The sequence below is a fragment of the Marmota flaviventris genome, chromosome 9 (assembly GCF_047511675.1).
Source record: "Marmota flaviventris isolate mMarFla1 chromosome 9, mMarFla1.hap1, whole genome shotgun sequence".
In the NCBI taxonomy this organism is placed as follows: domain Eukaryota; kingdom Metazoa; phylum Chordata; class Mammalia; order Rodentia; family Sciuridae; genus Marmota; species Marmota flaviventris.
This window is the reverse complement of record NC_092506.1, coordinates 57,969,318-57,988,774: the sequence shown is the minus strand read 5'-3', so window position 1 is coordinate 57,988,774 and position 19,457 is coordinate 57,969,318. Positions and strand designations below refer to the sequence as shown.

General features: G+C 33.6%; 2 pseudogenes; both read left to right on the top strand.

The window, feature by feature from the left end:
• Positions 1-254: 254 nt before the first annotated feature.
• LOC114098548 (olfactory receptor 56B2-like) lies at positions 255-2,609 on the top strand (annotated as a pseudogene).
• An 11,916-nt stretch (positions 2,610-14,525) lies between these two features.
• Positions 14,526-15,487, top strand: LOC114098526 (olfactory receptor 56B1-like; annotated as a pseudogene).
• Positions 15,488-19,457: the final 3,970 nt, after the last annotated feature.

Genomic DNA, 19,457 nt, shown 5'->3' with positions numbered 1-19,457 from the left:
TGGTAAATGGCCATTTTGTTATCAGATGCTTTTTGTGCCTTAACCCTATCTTTTGTAGACTCTGTTTTTTAGGATTATTGAAATTGTTCTGTAGCTCACGGATGATCTGTTCATTAAAAATTTTTTTCCTAAAAAAAAAAAAAAAAGAGTTGATTCTTAAGTCAAATTTATTGAGAGAGAGTGTTATGGTTTGGATGTGAGGTGTCCCCCCAAAATTCCATGAGTGAGACAATACAAGAAAGTTTAGAGGTGAAATGATTGTGTTATGAGAGCCTTAACCTAATCAGTACTTTAATCCCTAATAGGGATTAACTGGGTGATAAATGTAGGCAGGTAGGGTGTGGCTGGAGGAAGTGCATCCCTGGGGACATGGCTATGAAGTAAATATTTTGCTCCTGTTGAGTGGACCTCACTCTCTGCTTCCCGGTGCATTGTTCCCAGCTGCTTTCCTTTGGCACACACTTCTGCCATGATGTTCTGCCTCCACCCAGCCTAGAGTAATGGAGCCGGCCATCTGTGGATTGAGACCTCCAAGACTGTGAGCCCCCAAATAAACTTTTCCTACTCTAAAGTTGTTCTCATCAGTCCTTTTAACCACAGGAGAAAAAAAATCTGAGTAAGACAGATTTGAACAAGTAAAGATTGCCTTTTTTTCAGGAATTTGTGACGATGTTGAAGATAAGAGATAAGTATATTATACTATTTTATTTATTTTGTATGGGTTTAAAAATATGTACTAAAATTCTTGTATAAAAGATGAAATTTATCTAACATTTAGCTGTTAAGAGTTTGCTTACCTTTGGGGATGAGGAAAGGAGAAAGCAATTTTCAGCGGGCCATAAGAGAAACTGGTCTGTTTCTTGTTTAAACAAGTGTTTTTACTGTGTAATCATGCAGAGACCTTTATGTATCACAGCCTTGTGCATACATTTGTGAACACATGTTATCTATCAATAAAAAATTTATTTATTAGGAGCTAAGGATGTAGCTCATTGTTGCAGTGATTGCCCAGAGTGTGTGATGCCCTGGGTTCAATCTCCAATACCACCTAAATATTTACTATTAAAACCACATCTATATGTCTAGCTTAATTCCACCATCATTAATTATAACTTAAAAATGTGTTTGTTTAAATATATATATCTACACACACAAACATACACACAAGTTCGTAATATTTCAAATGTATAACTTTAAAAAGTTATTATATAACCTCCATCAGCAGAAGTTTCATATATAAAAAACCTTTATGTGTCCGCACTTTAGATCTCTAAAGCAACCGATTCATTAGCAAAGCCAAACCTCAGAGTCAGACTGTGATATCAGTTCACCTTCATCTTCTGCTGCTATTGTGACTTACAACATGAGTGATCTTTAACATAGTACTGATTTTCTCTAATAGTTCTTTAATTAGAAACATGGAAAAATATTACCTGATTTACGGAATTTTAAAATGGTTTATAGAATAAATGAATGGATTGTATCTCCTATTAAAGTTCATTTTTTCATAAGAAAGAAGTAAAAATAGTGAGTGAAAGGATGAGAACATGAAAGATACTAAATTCTCTTTAATATCATGATCCTGGGTTAGACGATTTCCAACACTTTCACACTGACAGTTAAGAGGTGTAATCTTAAGCTTTTTTCCCCTCTTACTAAAGGATGTTCCAGGATCTCAGAGATTCCAACAGCTCTCAGTTCCAGGTCTCTGAGTTCATACTGATGGGATTCCCAGGCATCCACAGCTGGCAGCACTGGCTCTCACTACCCCCGGCACTACTTTACCTCTTAGCCCTTAGGGCCAACATCCTGATCCTGACCATCTTCTACCAAGAGGCAAGTCTGCATCAGCCCATGTACCATTTCCTGGGCATCCTGGCTGTGGTGGACATGGGCCTGACTACCACCATCATGCCTAAGATTTTGGCCATCTTATGGTTCAGTGCTAAGGCCATCAGCCTCCCTGAGTGCTTTGCTCAGATGTATGCCATCCACTGTTTTGTGGCCATGGAGTCAGGCATCTTCATAGATAGGTATGTAGCCATTTGCCAACCACTGAGATAGCCATCAATAGTTACTGACTCTTTTGTGATCAAAGCAACCATGTTCTGGCAGTTAGAAACTGTCTAAGTCCAATTTCAGTGCCCATCTTAGCTGCTCAGAAAAATTTCTGTTCTCAGAATGAAATTGAGCACTGTTTTTGTACTAATCTTGGAGTCACTAGCCTCTCCTGTGATGATAGGAAAATCAACAGTATCAATCAGATATTTCTGGCTTGGTTGAATATGGGAAGTGATCTGGGTTTGATCATTGTATTATATGTTTTGATTCTTTGGTCTGTACTGAAGCTCAACTCCAAAGAGGCTGCATCCAAGGCCCTAAATACCTGAACTTCCCACCTCATCTTAATTATTTTCTTCTACATTGTCATTGTTGTTATTTCCATCACTCATAGTGGAAGAATGAAACTTCCCCTCATCCCAGTTCTACTCAAAGTTCTACACAATGTTATTCCTCCTGCTCTCAACCCCATGGTGTATGCCCTCAAGAACAAGGAGCTCAGGCAGGGATTATGCAAGTTGCTTAGGCTGAACATCAAGAGCAACTAACATGGAGAAGACACACTTTTTATTTTCTCCACATTGTTCCCCCTCTACAGTGTTCAGTGACTGCAAATATGAAAAGTCAATAAGAGGGATACAGTAGCATCTTTTCAGTTTTCATAGGGAAGCTGTGGCAGCTACTAAAGTTTCTGAACAAGACACATGGAGCTAATATTTGAGATCTCTGTATTACCTGCAAAAATCTCATCACTGAGATCATATGTCAGAACAAAAACTTATATAAGAGTGTTTATAGTAGCACTATTACTCAAAAAGTGGAAACACATTATAAGTATATTTAAGTTCCTGAATGGATAAACAAAATTCAATATAATTATCTATACAAAACAATTATTCCATCAAAATATAACTGTTAGGTAAGATATCAGTTTCACTATACTCATTATTTTGCTATTTGTTATGTATCGCATCACATCATCTTGTAAATCTTGATATACACAATAAAACATTATCTTTGAAAAGTCCTATTCAATTAAGGAGTTAAGGGCTTGCTACACATTACAAAAACAAATCCAAATTTTAGTACAGTAATAATTCAAAATAACTAAAAATAAAGGAATCAAATGAACAAAACTGACAGAGTACTGGTACATGCTACACATACACTTATTTTATGTATAGTACATGTATAGTTTCTTTACACATCTTAACTGTTGTATTAGAGTTGTACATAATAATGTGATTTGTTGTTATGTACATGCACACAATATAACAAGATATTTTGACCAATATCACTCCTTAGCACTTCCCCCATTCCTTCCCTAATTTTCACGCTTGGTCCTTTTCCTTTACTAATCTCCCTTTGATTTTCTCTGAGATCTCCAACCCCCCACATTTCTTTTCCTTTTTCCTCTCTACCTTCCACATAAGAGAGAAAACATACAAAGCTTCACCTTTGAGTTTGGCTTATTTCATTTAACACAATGGTCTCTAGTTCCATTCATTTTCCTGGAAATGACACAATTTCATTTTTTTAATGGCTGAATAAAACTCTACTGTGTATATATACTACATCTTCTTTATTGATTCATCTTTTGATGGACATTTGGCTAGTTCTATAGTTTGTGTTATAAACATGGGTATGAATGTGCCACTATAGTATGATGACTTAAATTCTTTTGGATAAATACTGAGGACTGGTATACATGGGTTATATGGTAGTTTCATGCCTAGTCTTTACAGGAACCTCTACACTGATTTCCATAATGGTTGTACTAATCACCACCCCACCAACATGTAAAAGTGTTCATTTTTATCCCCTTCCTCTTAATATTTATTATTAGTAGTATTATTGAAGACTGCCATTATGACTGGTGTGAGATTAAATCTCAGTGTAGTTTTGATTTGCATTTTATTAATTGCTAATGAGTTAAATATTTTTCATATATTTATTAACCTTTCATATTTCTTTTTAAAAGTGTCTGTTTACTTAATTTCCCCATTTATTAATTGGGTTATTTGCTTTTTATGTTTTTTTGTTTGTTTCTTTCTTCATCTATTCTTAATATTAATCCTCTGTCAGAAGAGTGGCTCACAAAGGTTTTCTTCTGTAATTCTTTCTTCATATTCCTAAAGTTCTCTTTTGCTGTGAAGAAGTCTTTAATTTTGTTTAAATGCTTTTATTTTAATTATACATTACAGTAAAGTATATTTTGACATATTTATACAAACATGGTTTGTTTTATGCTATCCAATTAATCAACTTTTGACCATTTCCTGAGCTTTAGGGCTCCTATTGAGAAAGTTATTGTCTGTGCCTATATATTGTTTTTTTGACCCTACATTTTCTTCTAGGAGTTCCATAGTTTGTGTTCTAATTCCTAGGTGTTTGATACACTTTGAATTGATTTTTTTGCAGGATGAAAGATAAAGGTCTAGTTTCATTCCTCTATATGTGGATAAAAAGTTTTCTCAGCAACATTTGTTTTAAAAAATGTGTATTTTCTCCAAAGTATGTTTTAGGTACCTTTGTCAGGTTTCATTAAAAAAAAGTGTACCTGTACTTTTTCTGAGTTTCTCTTATGTCATAATATACATCATCAACCTCACTTGAAAATAAATTTTTTGAAAACCAGAGTCCATGCTATCTAATGTTTTGTTTTTCATAGTTACATTCTTCTTTGGTGAGTACTAAGCACGGTAAATTCAGAAAACATAAATGAATAAAAAACATATAAATGCATATGTGTGAGTGATTAAAATGTTCTATACAGAAATGCTTTCCTCTTGTCTCCAACATGCCTTAAGCAGAAACAAAATCTGAGATAATAGGAAAATTATGAATTTTCATTCAAATTATCTTGCATTCATTATCATTCCCCTCCGTCTACACATGGCCACCCTCAAGCACATGTACTGACGTAAGCATAAGAAATTATTCATGTATTAATACGGTATAGTGCAGGCTATAAAGATGAAAAGCAACCTTTCTTTTCCTCCTTCCATATGAATTAACTTGATTCTGCATCAGCATCTGTGTCCTAAAGATGTTAAATATTCCATCGGGGTTTTTGTTTAAAGGCTTAGTTCAATCCTACAGCTATCGAGGGAATTAGATATTTAGGGCTATACACCTATTTATAGGTATATATATATATATATATATATATATATATATATATATGTTGCAGAATTCTGAGTTTTTAAAATACCAAACCCAGACTGCTTGGACCAGATTGTATCCTGCTCACTCTTTCAACACGCAGAAATTAGATAATAAAGGGCATGAAAAGGCAGACAAAGTAGTGTCAGAAATCTTTTAGTTGTTATTTTTAATAGCATACCACAGAGATATTTTGTTTGTGTGAACACTGTTTGAATATACACTAATTGGTTATAATTTTCTCAGAAATACAGATTTGATTTCCATCACCCAGTTTAAGGCATTAATTTTGTAATAGATGGCTTTGTCTTGGGAAATATTTATTTCACAAATTCTCATGTTGCAATTAAAGGTGACTTTTCAGGATGATTGTGAATATTTATTCTTTCAAATAAAAATCATTAGGAGTGTTAGAAAACAGGTTAAATTACACCTTGATGAGTAGAAATAGCTGGAGAGGAATTGGGTCAATTTCAGAATGCTATCACTTCTTACCTGCACTCAAATGTAGAATGTAATTTACTTGCTTCATAGCAAGTCTCTCTAGAGAACAATTATGACTTTCTTTCATCTACTTTTGATGGCAAAACTGACTTGGATTAACCCACTACCAAGAAACTTGACCACAGGTTGTAAGGATAGAGGATGTTAAAGTGTGGACACAAACTTATTTTCTATGAGTTCAGGAATGAAGACAAGATTATGGATGCTTTGAAAGTTGTATTTTCTATGGTGATAATTGTGTTTATTGTTATTATTTCAATGGACCTACTTCATCACAGCATAACATGGGTCTATTTTCCTTACAGAAAAGTGAAATCAAACAGTAGTGAAATCATCTTAAATTTTTGCTGAAAAAGTCAAATTTAATTGTAGTTATTGCCACATTTACTGGTACTGACTTGGATCTTTAACACAACAATGATTTTATTCTCTTTTATTGCTAAGTAAAATTCCCTTGTGTATATATGCCACATTTTTTAAAATTCATTCATCTACTGAAGGGCATCTAGGTTGGCTTCACAGTTTAGCTAGTATGAATTGTACTGCTATAACATTGATGTGGCTGTTTCCCTGTAGTATGTTGATTTTAAATCCTTTGGGTATAAACCGGGGAGTGGGATAGCTGGGTCAAATGGTGGTTCCATTCCCAGTTTTCCAAGGAATCTTCATACTGCTTTCCATATTGGCTGCACCAATTTGCAGTCTCACCAGTAATGTATGATTCTAATGACTTGCTGAGTTGGAGGCCAGAGAAAGATGATAGGGATTCTTAAAGCCCAAATCAGGTTCAGTTCTATGTCTCAGCACCTTTATTATCCCACAGTGAATTCTTTATGGGGATTTGGCTTCTTTTCTGCATAAGACATGATGTAGCAGACCTTTATTTTCACCCTTCCCAGTTCAGCAATCCTATCCTTCAATTTTTTTTCTGAAATTCTGAGTAAGAATAGGAGAATTTTTTTATCCTTGAGGAAATAAAGGAAGAACATGATAGAAGAGTCACGTTATTTTCATTGGGAATGTTCCAACATATATAAAGTGAGAAAATATGCTTTCTCACTCCTTGTTCCAGTGATGTTGAACTCTCAAGGTTGTTTATGTATTTTTAATTTTTTTCAGTTGTAGATGGATGCATACCTTTTTAATTTATTTTTTATCTGGTGCTATGGAACAAACCCAGTGTCCCATGCATGCAAGGCAAGCACTCTACCACTGAGCCCCAATCCCAGCCCGAGCTGTTGAGCTAGTTAAATCTCATGTGATATCCTTTTTTCAGAAATCTACTCTCTGATAATAACAACTTTTCTTTCCCTGGAGCCCTCTCTTTTTGTGGGACAAAATATGGAAGACATATATACAAATGAAGACATTATTAGGTGATGTATTCCACCATGTCCTAAGCTATGCACATATGCACTTACTGGACAGCCCTTTGATATTTTGATCTATTTTATGCATCTCTTTGTGTTCTGCTCTTACTGGACTTCATGTGTAGATTGTATTACTTTTAATCATGAAACATTACCTTTTATCAAACTCTTCTTCCACTGGGCTACTTAAGAGTACTCATTTTTATTCAACTCCTATTTATATCAAGCAGAATTTCCTCTCCTTGTAGGGATGTATGGGCACTATAAGCAGTAATTAAATTAAGGAGGCTTTCTGCTAATAAATGCCTGTCTGTCTTCCATCATCCACACATTGTCCATTGTATCTAGGATTATTAGGACATTGATATTTAAAATTTATGTCTAATAGCCTCTTCTTATGGCTCTAGATGATAAGAAACAAGGTTATGGTATTTAAAATGATATTTAGAAATCCTTTTAGCTGCTCAGTCATGAGGATGATTGTTTATTCTTATAAGAAGTATGCATTAGTATATAGGCAAAATGAGGGAAATCAGTATTACACTTGGACTTCTAGAAAGAAGCTAACGTTTCCAGAGATTACTGGTATAGTATAGTGCAGAATATGGGACAAAAGGACCAATAACAGAGGAAAATCATTACTTGAATAAATGAAAATATAATCAACAATATTTTGAAGAACAGATTAAAGGAAACAATCCTCCTTATAAAATTGATGCAAGGTACAATTTGAAGGGATCTTGCAGTTGTGCCCAAAAAGACACTAAGAATGATTGATTCTGGAGAAGGCAAGCAACATCCAAAATGGGGATTGCCAAAGAGGATCTGTAGATCCTATACAACACAAGGAGAGTGCTGAATATGAAAGCATTTATGTAGTCATGTGGCTTTGAGCTCATTAGTTATGTAAGAAGCCCTCTGTAAAGAATACCCTGACATTTTCATAGCTTGGCAACATAATTTCGTGAATCACTAAGTTCATTAATATTGTCACAGAATATAATTAGTACTATAAAATGTAGGAACAATGGGGGATATTCAAGTTACTCCTTTAGAACCTTATAATTTTATAACTATTTGTTTCAGGTTATCCGTAGTGCAATTAAAAAGAATTTTGTCTGACTTAAGTAAACTGCACAACACACAGGATCATTGTAAATTGCATACATGTAGTAGAATTATAATACTAAATTTATTTATGCTAAGTATTTTCTGCATATTTTTTGTCTTTTTAAAACAATCATACTTCATTATGGTTCACATTCTAGAATCTGAATTCACTCTTAATTGTCACTCTTGATTGTCACTTTTGATGTTGTCAGAAGTTGAACAATTAGAATAATTGATTGATGCTACCTTCTTGGGTATTTCCCTACAAAGGAATGACTGAATAGAATAGAATTACAATGCTTCATGCTAGAAAAAAAGGAAGAGGTGTGCTCATTACAAATCACTATCCTTGGAGTTATGTTATGGCCTATAAATGTGACCTTGTTACACCCAGGTCATTGGAAAAGTTTCACATTAAAGTAAATTACTCCCACATTGATGCTATCTTTTCACCAGCTTTATTATGGGGACAGCTTTTCAGTTCATGGCTTTCCACTTCTTCCTGGTGGAAAAAAATTGCTGATATGTATAATCTGATGTTGCTGTGTGTATTTTTGCATTAATCTTAAATATTTGTGCTCAGAGGACATCCATTGCCCAAATAGCTTTTCAATCTATTTCTATTGAATCTTACATAGGTTTACCATGAACCCTTAGTAGACCTTGTCATAATCAAAGCATTTCACTTAAATGTAGCAAGAATTGGACATCCCATTTTATAGGTCTACATCTCCAATCACCAGGAAATAGTTAATGATTTAATTTCGTTATTTGATGTAATAGAAAAAAAGGCCTTTTTGAACCTCCCAAACTATTGTCTACATCTCAGAGTTTTTCATCTTCTACATGATTAAAGTATCTTTCTCAATGTCAAACATTCTTCCTGATTAAAGTATCTTTCCCAGTGTCAAACTTTCTTCCTGATCTTTGCCCGAAAATTTCCTAAAACATTAAATGAATAGTAACTCTTATTTTCTTGTACCCAAGTATGACAAAATATATGAAACCACCTATATTTGTACATATCTTCTTTCACTTGTCTTATGTTGGATGACTGGTGCCATTCTTCTTACCATTGACCCAGTGGTGAGCTGTGGAAGGTCATTCTCATCACCCCTCCTTGCTAAGCGAGCAGATGCTCTCATTGATCCAGTTCTCTCTGCACTGCGGCTTGTCTTTCTCTCTAATAATTGATATCAGTGTCTATGTGTGCATCATTTTCTTCAATTGTAAAACAAGTCATGCTCTTGAAATTTAGTTTTACTTTTTAAATTTACACTTTTAGTTTTTATTAGTGAATCTTGATCATGTGTGTTGGTTTCAGTGTGATATTTTCAAGTATCTGCATATTGTAGGATGCTCACATTGAGTAATTAACATGTCCATCACCTTATACACATAGTTTATTTTTATTGTGAGAACATTTAAAATCTATTCTTTTAGCAATTTTTACAAATAAAAAATGATTATTGACTGTGACTGTGTTGTTGTATAATGGATCTGAAAAAAAAAATACGCCTCCTGATCAACTGAAACTTGAAACCCTTTTGTCAAAACTTGTGCATTTCTCACATCATTTTACCCCCACCTGTGGGAACTGTTCTACTTCCACTTCAAACAATTTTAAACCCTAAGAATTTTTCCAACATAGATTTTATATGGTTTTGCTTGAGTACATTTCCCCCAAATTTTCATATGCACCAATTTTTCTATTTTATAATTTCTGACTTCTCTCTAACTTATCCTAGTATGACTTTGGCTTATGAACTACAAAAGTAAATTATTCTTCCTCAAAAGTTATCTATAGTCCCCAAGAAAGTTAATCTATAAGAAAAAATTTCCCTACTATTGAATTTATGAGCAGAGTAACATTATGAATCCATTTCCTTGCTGTGTTTTCTTTCTGCATCAGTTACATTTGGGTTTCCTTTTCTGTCAAAATTTAGGTAGATTTTAAATGGAAGAGATTATCTGCACTAGGTGTTCGTACCCCTTCTTCTTCTCACCATCCTCACTTGCTAGGAAATCTATGCCAATAATATTATCTCCAATGATTTCAATATAAGATACCAATCACTTCATTTTTTTGTCAGTTTGTTCCTTGCTCTCTGAGCTATCTTCCCACTTGTTCCCATTGTTCACTTGTTCAAGTCACACACCTCACGTTCAACATGACCATTCTGCACCTACTCTCTTCTACAATCCATCCTTCTCTAATCACACCTAGGTGTATTAATAACATCTTATTCCATCCCATTGCATATTCTGGGACCTTAGGATTATTTTGGGGTCATAAGTATTATTGATGTCACCCATATATGTCTTCTAAATCCATCCACCTTTACTTTTCATCTTTCCCTGTCCTGCTTTGTTCCAGATGTACCCCTCTCTCCCTTGAATTAATTACTCTTGCAGCTGTCTATCCAAATTATCCTTAGTCTTGTTACAATGTGTTTTCCACATTGTTACTATGCCTGAATTACTTGTGAAAACTTCCAGTGGCACCATAATATTTGACATAAATTTATTTAAAAATCTCTGGTTCCTATTATCTCAAGAACAACATCTCACACCATAGCCCATTTCCCCCCAACAACTTGGGGGTTCCAGCCACACTTAGTTTTTATTGCACTAAATGTTCCATGCCACCTCTCATCTTAGCATTTTTATGTTGTCAGAATACTTTCACTTCTCACCCCTCAAACATAATGATACTGAAATCCTACTCAAGTCTTTGGCCTTTGATAAATATTTTCCTTATTTCAGAAAATCCATACATTCCATTCATAATATGCTTTCATGTTTTGTTTAAAGCAACATTTCAGTCTATAATTCTCTGTTTGTTTGCTTTTTATTAGTAGTGGAGAGAATACTCTTTGTAAAATTTTTTTTATATTTATTTTTTAGTTATAGTTGGACACAATACTTTCATTTTTATTTATTTATATGTGGTGCTGACTATTGAATCCAGGGCCTTGCACACGCTAGGCAAGCGCTCTACCACTGAGCCACAACCCCAGCCCACAGTACTCTTTTATTAAAGAATAATAATCTCTCTTTTTTCCCTCCTAGACCATAATTTCCAGGAGACCAGCAACAGTTACTTTATCAATTACTTTGAAAAACCCTACCGTGTTCTCCAACAGTAGAAATTTTCCCTCTATTTTTGAATGAATAAACACTTTCTTTTAAAAAAAATATTTAAAGAAATCTCCTAACCACATAATTTTAAATTCTCTTAATTTTTATCAGAAGAACAATTCAAAATTTTCCACTTGTCATAGGAATACTTTGGTTTCATGAATGACATATCTTTCTAAATAGAAATATATAGGTTCTTAGATTGCATTAATGAAAAACATTTCTGAGCTAACCTTCTTGTTGCATTTTTGGGATTTAACATCTTAGGAATTCCCTTTCTCTGTGGGCCTTTTTCTCCTCATGCCTCAAAAGGAGGCCTATTGCCCTTACATCACTTAGCTGTTTACTCCTTCCCATAAATTCTTTTTTTTAAATTTTTTAATATTTATTTTTAGTTTTCGGTGGACACAACATCTTTGTTTGTATGTGGTGCTGAGGATGGAACCTGGGCTGCAGGCATGCCAGGCGAGCGCACTACCGCTTGAGCCACATCCCCAGCCCCCATAAATTCTTGATGTTCATAATTTGTGTGTCATATCTCTTTTCAGAATAAATCCTGATCTCATAATAAAGCTTTTCTCAAAATGCTGTTTGCCTAGTAGGAAACTGTTTCCATTGTGAAGACATCAGACTGTGTCTCTTTTCATAACCATAGTAAGTTCTAAACCATATCAAGGGCACACTGGCTAACCCTCGGATCATTTGTGATCTCATTCTAAACAATATGTTGTATTGCTAATGTCCTGGAAGAGATTGACCTTGCTCTCTGCCCTAGTAGAATACAGATTCTTGTAAAGCCTCTGCAAAAGGCACTAAGTGTAGAATAAGAAAATATGCGAATCATATTGTATAAGAGAATTTACCTGTCTGTAAAAGAACATAGGATTTATAGAATATTAAATGCTTTCATAACAAATCACATTTTATGTCATGTTAGAATCTAATTGTTAAAAAATGGCAAGCAATGCTTTTTCTATAAGCTCAGATTCATTGCTTCTCTTAATTGGATCACTAGGGAGAAACAAATGTCAACCAGGGAGAAACATTTAGAAGAATATGGGAAAAGTAAACATGGAATTCCTCTGTGATCCAGCAGTCTCTATTCTGGGTATGTACACAAACGGTTTTAAGTCAATATCTCAAAGAGATGTCTGAACATTCATGTTCATTGCCATATTATTTACAATTGCCAAGTTATGGATTCAATCTAAGTGCCCATCAAGAGAAGTCCAGATAAAGAGGGGTGATATATATATAAACAAATAATACTTCGACTTAGAAAAGAAAATCTGCCTTTTGTGACATTAATTGAGTTAGAGAACATTATGCCAAGTGAAATAAACCAAACACACAAAGACAAATACTGCATATTCTCTCATGTGGAATCTACAACAAAGGAACTTCTGAAAGCAGAGAGCATAAATGTGTTTATAAGAGTCTGCAGGTTAGGAAAATGGGCAGCTGAGGGCAAAAGGTGACAACACTTCTGTTAGATGGGAGAAATAATTCTGATTTTTAGGTCAATTATACAGAATCCTGAATATATTTAATAATTGATTACTGAATATTTCAATCACTGAGAATAGATTTGTAAATGATATTACAAATTTATTTAATATTATATATTAAATATTAAATATTTTGGGTGATGAGTTCATTAATATGTTTAACTTAATCTTTTCACAATGTATTAAAAATTTTAACACCACTATGTGCCCCACAAATAAATACAACTACAATTTGTCTATAATGAATAAATAAATTAAATAAATAAAACATGTAGCTTAAAAAAAGAAAACAAATGAGAATACATCAAAGAGAAATGGCTATGCAACATGAGGCTATAAAGTGATAAATAAGCATTTCACAGAAATAGCAGGTTTTGCATAACCAAATGATTCCCATTCCAGTTCTCTTTTGGAATTTTCCTCTAATTTCTGGAAAAGAGAAAGAAGTCTGCATTACCTCAAAACCTGTTTCAGACTTGACTGGTTGGGTGACCTTACAAGATAAAGACAATATGAAAAGCAAGAATTTTTGAGGAAAGATAATAAGTCTAATTTTCATAATAAGTCTAGTTATTTAATTTTTAACATAATTCTGAGTATCCTCTGACAATTCCCTCAATATGATAGATAAGTCATCTTGCTAGATAGGATAAAATTCCTACTCAGTGTTTACAAATCTCAGAGACCTTTTGTTCAACATTGTACCTATCATCAACAATTCTGTATCATGTACTAAAAATTTTAAGATGGTGGAAATCATATTCAGTGTTTTTAGCATAATGATTTTTTAAAAAATCATATTGCTTACGCTTAATCCCACTTTTCAAAGTTTTTTAGAACTCAGCTAGGGAAAAAAGTGCTAAGATCTATGCCATTATATGATTCTTATTTGAAATATTCATCTACCATAACTTAATTTCCTGTTAAGCAATTCTTTGTGATCTCCTTAGATGGGCACACAAAATAGTATGAAAGGAAATATTTCTACCCCCAATCTGTGAAATAATTTATTTCCGAAAGCCACTGAAGTTTATTGTTACAAAATTTTGGTAGACTAGAATAAAATGTCAATGAAATCAACTTGTAATGAAATGGCCAAAAAATGTCATCACCCATTTATAATTCCACACTAAAAGTCTAGTTATTATTAGTTAATGAACACCTGAGTCAAGGAACCTTGGATTAATATGAAGAAAACAAGAACATTCAATTAATTGCAAAAGTTTCAGAAAAAATAAAAAAAAGGTTTGAGAAAGGCTAGAATCATTACATAAATATTCTAGCATGGGATAATTGAATATGATACAAAAGGATATTTGAGATTCATGATTAATTTCTCTAGATAGTTAATGTAATAATTGTCTTTGTTGTTGTTGTTGTTGTCTTGGAAGTATTGGGGATTGAACCCAGAGGTTCATGCATGCTAGGCAAGCACTCTGCCACCAAGTTGCACACCCAGTCACAAATCTGTGACTTTTAAGTTTCCTTTCTTGCTAAAATCCTAGAATTTTCTTATAATTCACTGTAAATTATTGTAAGAGATAGACTGGAACAGTCATTTTGTTATAGCCCCAATCTATACAGAGAAAGTTCAAAATAATGTTTAATAATGATAATATTCAGAGATAACAATGCTGAAATTTTTTTCCTTTTCTCATAGAAAAATATGTCTGCATCTTTCAAGGGCTCCAATAGCTCCAAATTCCAGGTCTCTGAGTTCATTCTGATGGGATTCCCAGGCATTCACAGCTGGCAGCATTGGCTCTCCTTGCCTTTGGCACTGTTCTCTCTCTCCACAATTGGTGCAAACATCCTCATCCTCACTACCATCTACCAGGACCCTTCTCTGAAGCAGCCTATGTACCTTTTCCTGAGCATCCTTTCTGTGGTGTATATGGGTCTGGCCACCACCATTGTGCCTAAGAGATCCTGGCCATCTTTTGGTTTGATGCCAAGGCCATTAGCCTCCCAGAGTGCTTTGTTCAGATTTATGCCATTCACTGTTTTCTAGGCATGGAGTCTGTTGTCTTCCTCTGCATGGCTTTTGATAGATATGTAACTATTTGTCATCCTCTTCACTACCCACTGATTGTCACCAATTCCTTCATCACCAAAGCTACCCTGTTTATGGTGCTTAGAAATGGCTTGTTTGTCATTCCAGTGCCTGTACTTGTAGCTCAGTGTCATTACTGTTCCAGGAATGAAAATGAACATTGTCTGTGTTCTAATCTTGAGGTCACAAGCCTGGCTTGTGATGATAGGAGGCCCAGTAGTATTTGTCAATTGGTTGTGCCATGGCTTGGAATGGGGAGTGATCTAAGTCTTATTATACTGTCCCATACCCTGATTCTGCGCTCCATCTTTAGGCTGAACTCTGCTGAAGCTGTCTCCAAGGCTCTGAGCACTTGCAGCTCCCATCTCATCCTCATCTTCCTCTTCTACACAGCTGTTGTAGTGGTTTCAGTAACTCACCTGACAGAGACTAAGAATGCTTTGATTCCAGTTCTACTCAATGTGCTGCACAACACCATCCCTCCTTCCCTCAACCCTGTTGTTTATGCACTTAGAAACATAGAACTCAGAGAAGGTTTCCAGAAGGTGTTTTGCTTAGGTTTACAAAAGAAGTAAGACACTAGAAACCTTCTGCTTGATGTACATGAACTTTAGCTTATTCTAACTGTAGAGTAGAATTTCAAAGAAGACAGAGGAATGAGTGCATGTCTTTGTGATCCTTTTTTTCCCCATGTTTTTACATAAATAATTGTAAAGGCTTCTGAAAAGTCAAGAAAGAAAAAGTGCACATAGTCAACCTAGGAAATAAGTGACAGGAGCATGAATTACATGTCATACTCTCAGAATGTTATTGTACCTGTTTTTATAATCTTAAAACCAGTGAAGAGAAGAAATAAGGCATATCATACTTTATCTTATATTTCAATCTGACCTGTCTTGCTTTGCTTTGGACTTTGATCTTGGCTGCTTTCTTTTGGATACAGACTCAGAGTCTATCATGAAGTAGCTGGAATATTTTACAAGGTATATATTGAAATATGAATATTAATTTGGTGTTCAGATCTATCAGTAGCTAGAAAATCTAGCATATATTATGTATTGTCACTCTCCTTTTCGTTAGATTAAAAAGGGTCATTTTACTTGGGTCTCAGGTATGATGAAAATAATGTGAAGAGTTTCCTTTATTAGCCTGAATCTATTTCTTTATGAGACCTAAATATTTTTTCAGGTAACACAATAAAGACAAAAGACATGATGTTTTATGGATCCATGAAACCATTTTCTTTAACGAAAATGTATTTTGAGACATTAAGATAGTTTAAGAAAACATGTGTTTGATATTTTCAGTTTCTCCCAAATAAGCATTACCATGATAAATAGGGGAACTAAGGGAAATAAATAAAACAGAGATGACAGATTTTCTCTGTATTTTTATTTGTACATTATAACATTATAACCAAAGATGGCATGATATCCCAGTACAAAAATGTACACACTACAGTCCAGAAGAATCAAAACTATCATGAATATATGCAAGGGCCTATAAAATGCTGCAAAGCATAAAGAAAAGGAAGAGAACATTGTGAGAAGAGGTAAGGAGTGTAAACCATGGATTTTCAAAGTAAGCCACGAGTTACAGAATAGAAAACCAAGCCAAAGTCACCCCAGTGTTTATTTATTGTGGATGCAGATTGAAGAGCATTCATTCTATACCACTGTCCTGAGTGTGGAAATCAAGAAGCTTCTCTGGTTTAAGGAACAGCATCTCACTTCATCCCACATCAGCCAAAAGTGTATAACCTAACACAGTTTATAGAAGTTTATCATAGAACCTAGATAGAGTGTAACTAATTTTTTTTTTTTTTTGATTTGGCAGTTTGAAATTCATAAGAACTAACTTACATCCAGTCCCTTTAAGCTACATGGTCTCTCTTCTAGTGTGTGGGCTATGTTTGTATCTATGTGTTTCTATGTGCCTACATGTGTCTCTGTGTGAGAAAGGTGGGGTAGGGAAAGGATTGTTCTCTTCTCACATGGACTGGTTTTCCCTGTCTCCATGTAGGCTTCCAGGTTCAGATCCAGGTTTTCTAGAGTTGAAGTGTATTCAAATTGAAGGGCTTTCTTTAGAAAATAAGAATTTGAAAATAAACAGCTATTTATTTTAAATGAAGAAAGAATACAACTTTAGAAGCTGCCAGCAGATATCACAGAATCCTGAACAAAACCCAATATTTTAAATAACTTATTTTCTGCTATATTTTCTATAACATAATTTAAATTGTTTATATTTTGATGTTATTTTAAGTTAATGCAAATATAAAACTAGAACAAGAAATTATGCATACTCTTTATAGAGATTCATCAAATATTTACATTTTGCTCCATTACTTTATTATTTTCTTTATTTCCATGTGTACATCTATATATGTGTTTATGCACCATTTTCATGAACTAATTGAAAGTAAGTCATAGACATTCTACCTGTTCACTCAAATAATTCACTGTGTGTTTACAATAATGAAGACAATGATCAATATAACCATAAAATTAAAAAAAATACACTTATACTATAGTACAAACTGATTCATAATACACATCTGTATTTTACAAACATCTCTATAATATTCTTTATGGCAATTATGTCCATGTTTGAGATTTGATCCAAGACCAAATGTTTTATTTACTTATCATATCTTTTTGTAATATGATCTTTAATCTTGATTTTTTCCCCCAGCTTTGCTGAAGTATGATCAGCCAATAAACTTTTATATATTTACATAAGAAAGTTATGTCAGACTCATTCCCTTGTCATTAGTACACTACTTTGAATCTCAACATCATGTTCATGCATAAGACAGGGATCCTAATTAGAATTAGCATAAGACAGGGATCCTAATTAGAATAATACAAGCATATTCCATGCTTGTATCAGTACATCAAAATAGATTCGACTAAAAAGAACAACAAAAAAAGCCCTTGCATATAAAAGAACAACAACAAATAGCCCATTTCACAACTAATAGGTGAAACAAAATATCACATTGCATAAGGTATATAGCCCCAGTATCTTTTTCTCCACCCTAACCTATTAGTTATAAAGTGATCACTTGATCATGGTGGTTAACATTTCCATGTCTGTACAGATAAGATGTACTTTTGTCAAGCATATATAAAACATTAAGACAGATCACATTCTTATTACTGAAATTACCCAATTACCATCAAGTCCCAAAAGGAGAAATAATAAAAGCAACTTCCATCACAATGCATTAAATTTGGTTATATAATTTTTATTTCCAATACTGGGTTTTCACCCAGGGGCATTCTAACACTGAGCTACATCCCCAATCTTTATATAAATTTTATTTTGAAGACTGGGTCATTAAGTTGCTCTGAACTTTCAGTCTTCCTGCTTCATCCCTGCAATTTCTGGGATTATAGGCATGTGACACTGAGCTCAGCTAGCAATATAAAATATTAAAACAGTATTTTTACTCAGCAATCAGTAGTATTATTAAATGATGATTATAGTTTATTATCAATTTGGCAGATATCTATTGGCATGAAAGAAAGAAAGGAGAATCTAATATATTATAGAAATTTATTTTGAGAAATAATTAGATCAGAAATGTCATAAAAGTTTCACAGTGATGCTCATTTATCATAACATTTCTTCTCAAAATGTTTATATATATATATATGCCATGTATAAATAAATTGTACACATATGCCATCACAAGAATCCTTTTTTGGAATGTACCACTTAAATAACTTTAAATCAATATAGTAGTCATTATGTTGTAAAACAGTAGCATCATATTTTGTTAAAACAATAAATGCATATCAATACATGCATATACTTATTAATGTAGAAATATACCTAACCATTTTCTTTAACAATAATATATTTCAGGACATTAAAATAATTTAAGAAAATATGCATTTGATAACTTCAGTTTTGATGATGTTTAAGACCACTATAATATTGATCCTTCATTTTTCTTACTTGAAAGAAAACTTTTTAACAAGGAACCAGGTTCACACAATTCCTAGCCTAGTTAAGAAAGTAAAACAAAAAATCTCCATAAACATTAATTAAGTGGATAAAGTGCTACATTAATGATGAAAGAAATTTAATAAATGAATTTGGGTATGAATGCACAAAACATTCTCTGCTTAAGTACTTTTGATCAGTTTTACATAAAGCAGTGAATAAGAAGCAAACACATATCTACCATAGGATTAAATCGCACTAAAGTAACATACATTTTTATTTTCTTCATTTCTTGTGTATACTTCCTAAGAGACAAAACACACATAGGATATTATTTCCTTTCTTATCATAATGTGGGCATTCTTTTTCTCTCCCCATAGAACTTGATTTCCATAGCAGCATCTGTGTCTCTGATATTCTGAAATAATCTCTTGGGGACACATAGCATACAGTATCCTTTCAAGGATCCATTCAATAGTACAGCTATAAAAGAATTCAGAGTTTAACATCTGTGCATGCACATTTATTCTAGGATTGTGTTTTTCTTCAACCAAGACCCTGAACACCTGGACTAGATTATATTCAGCTTAC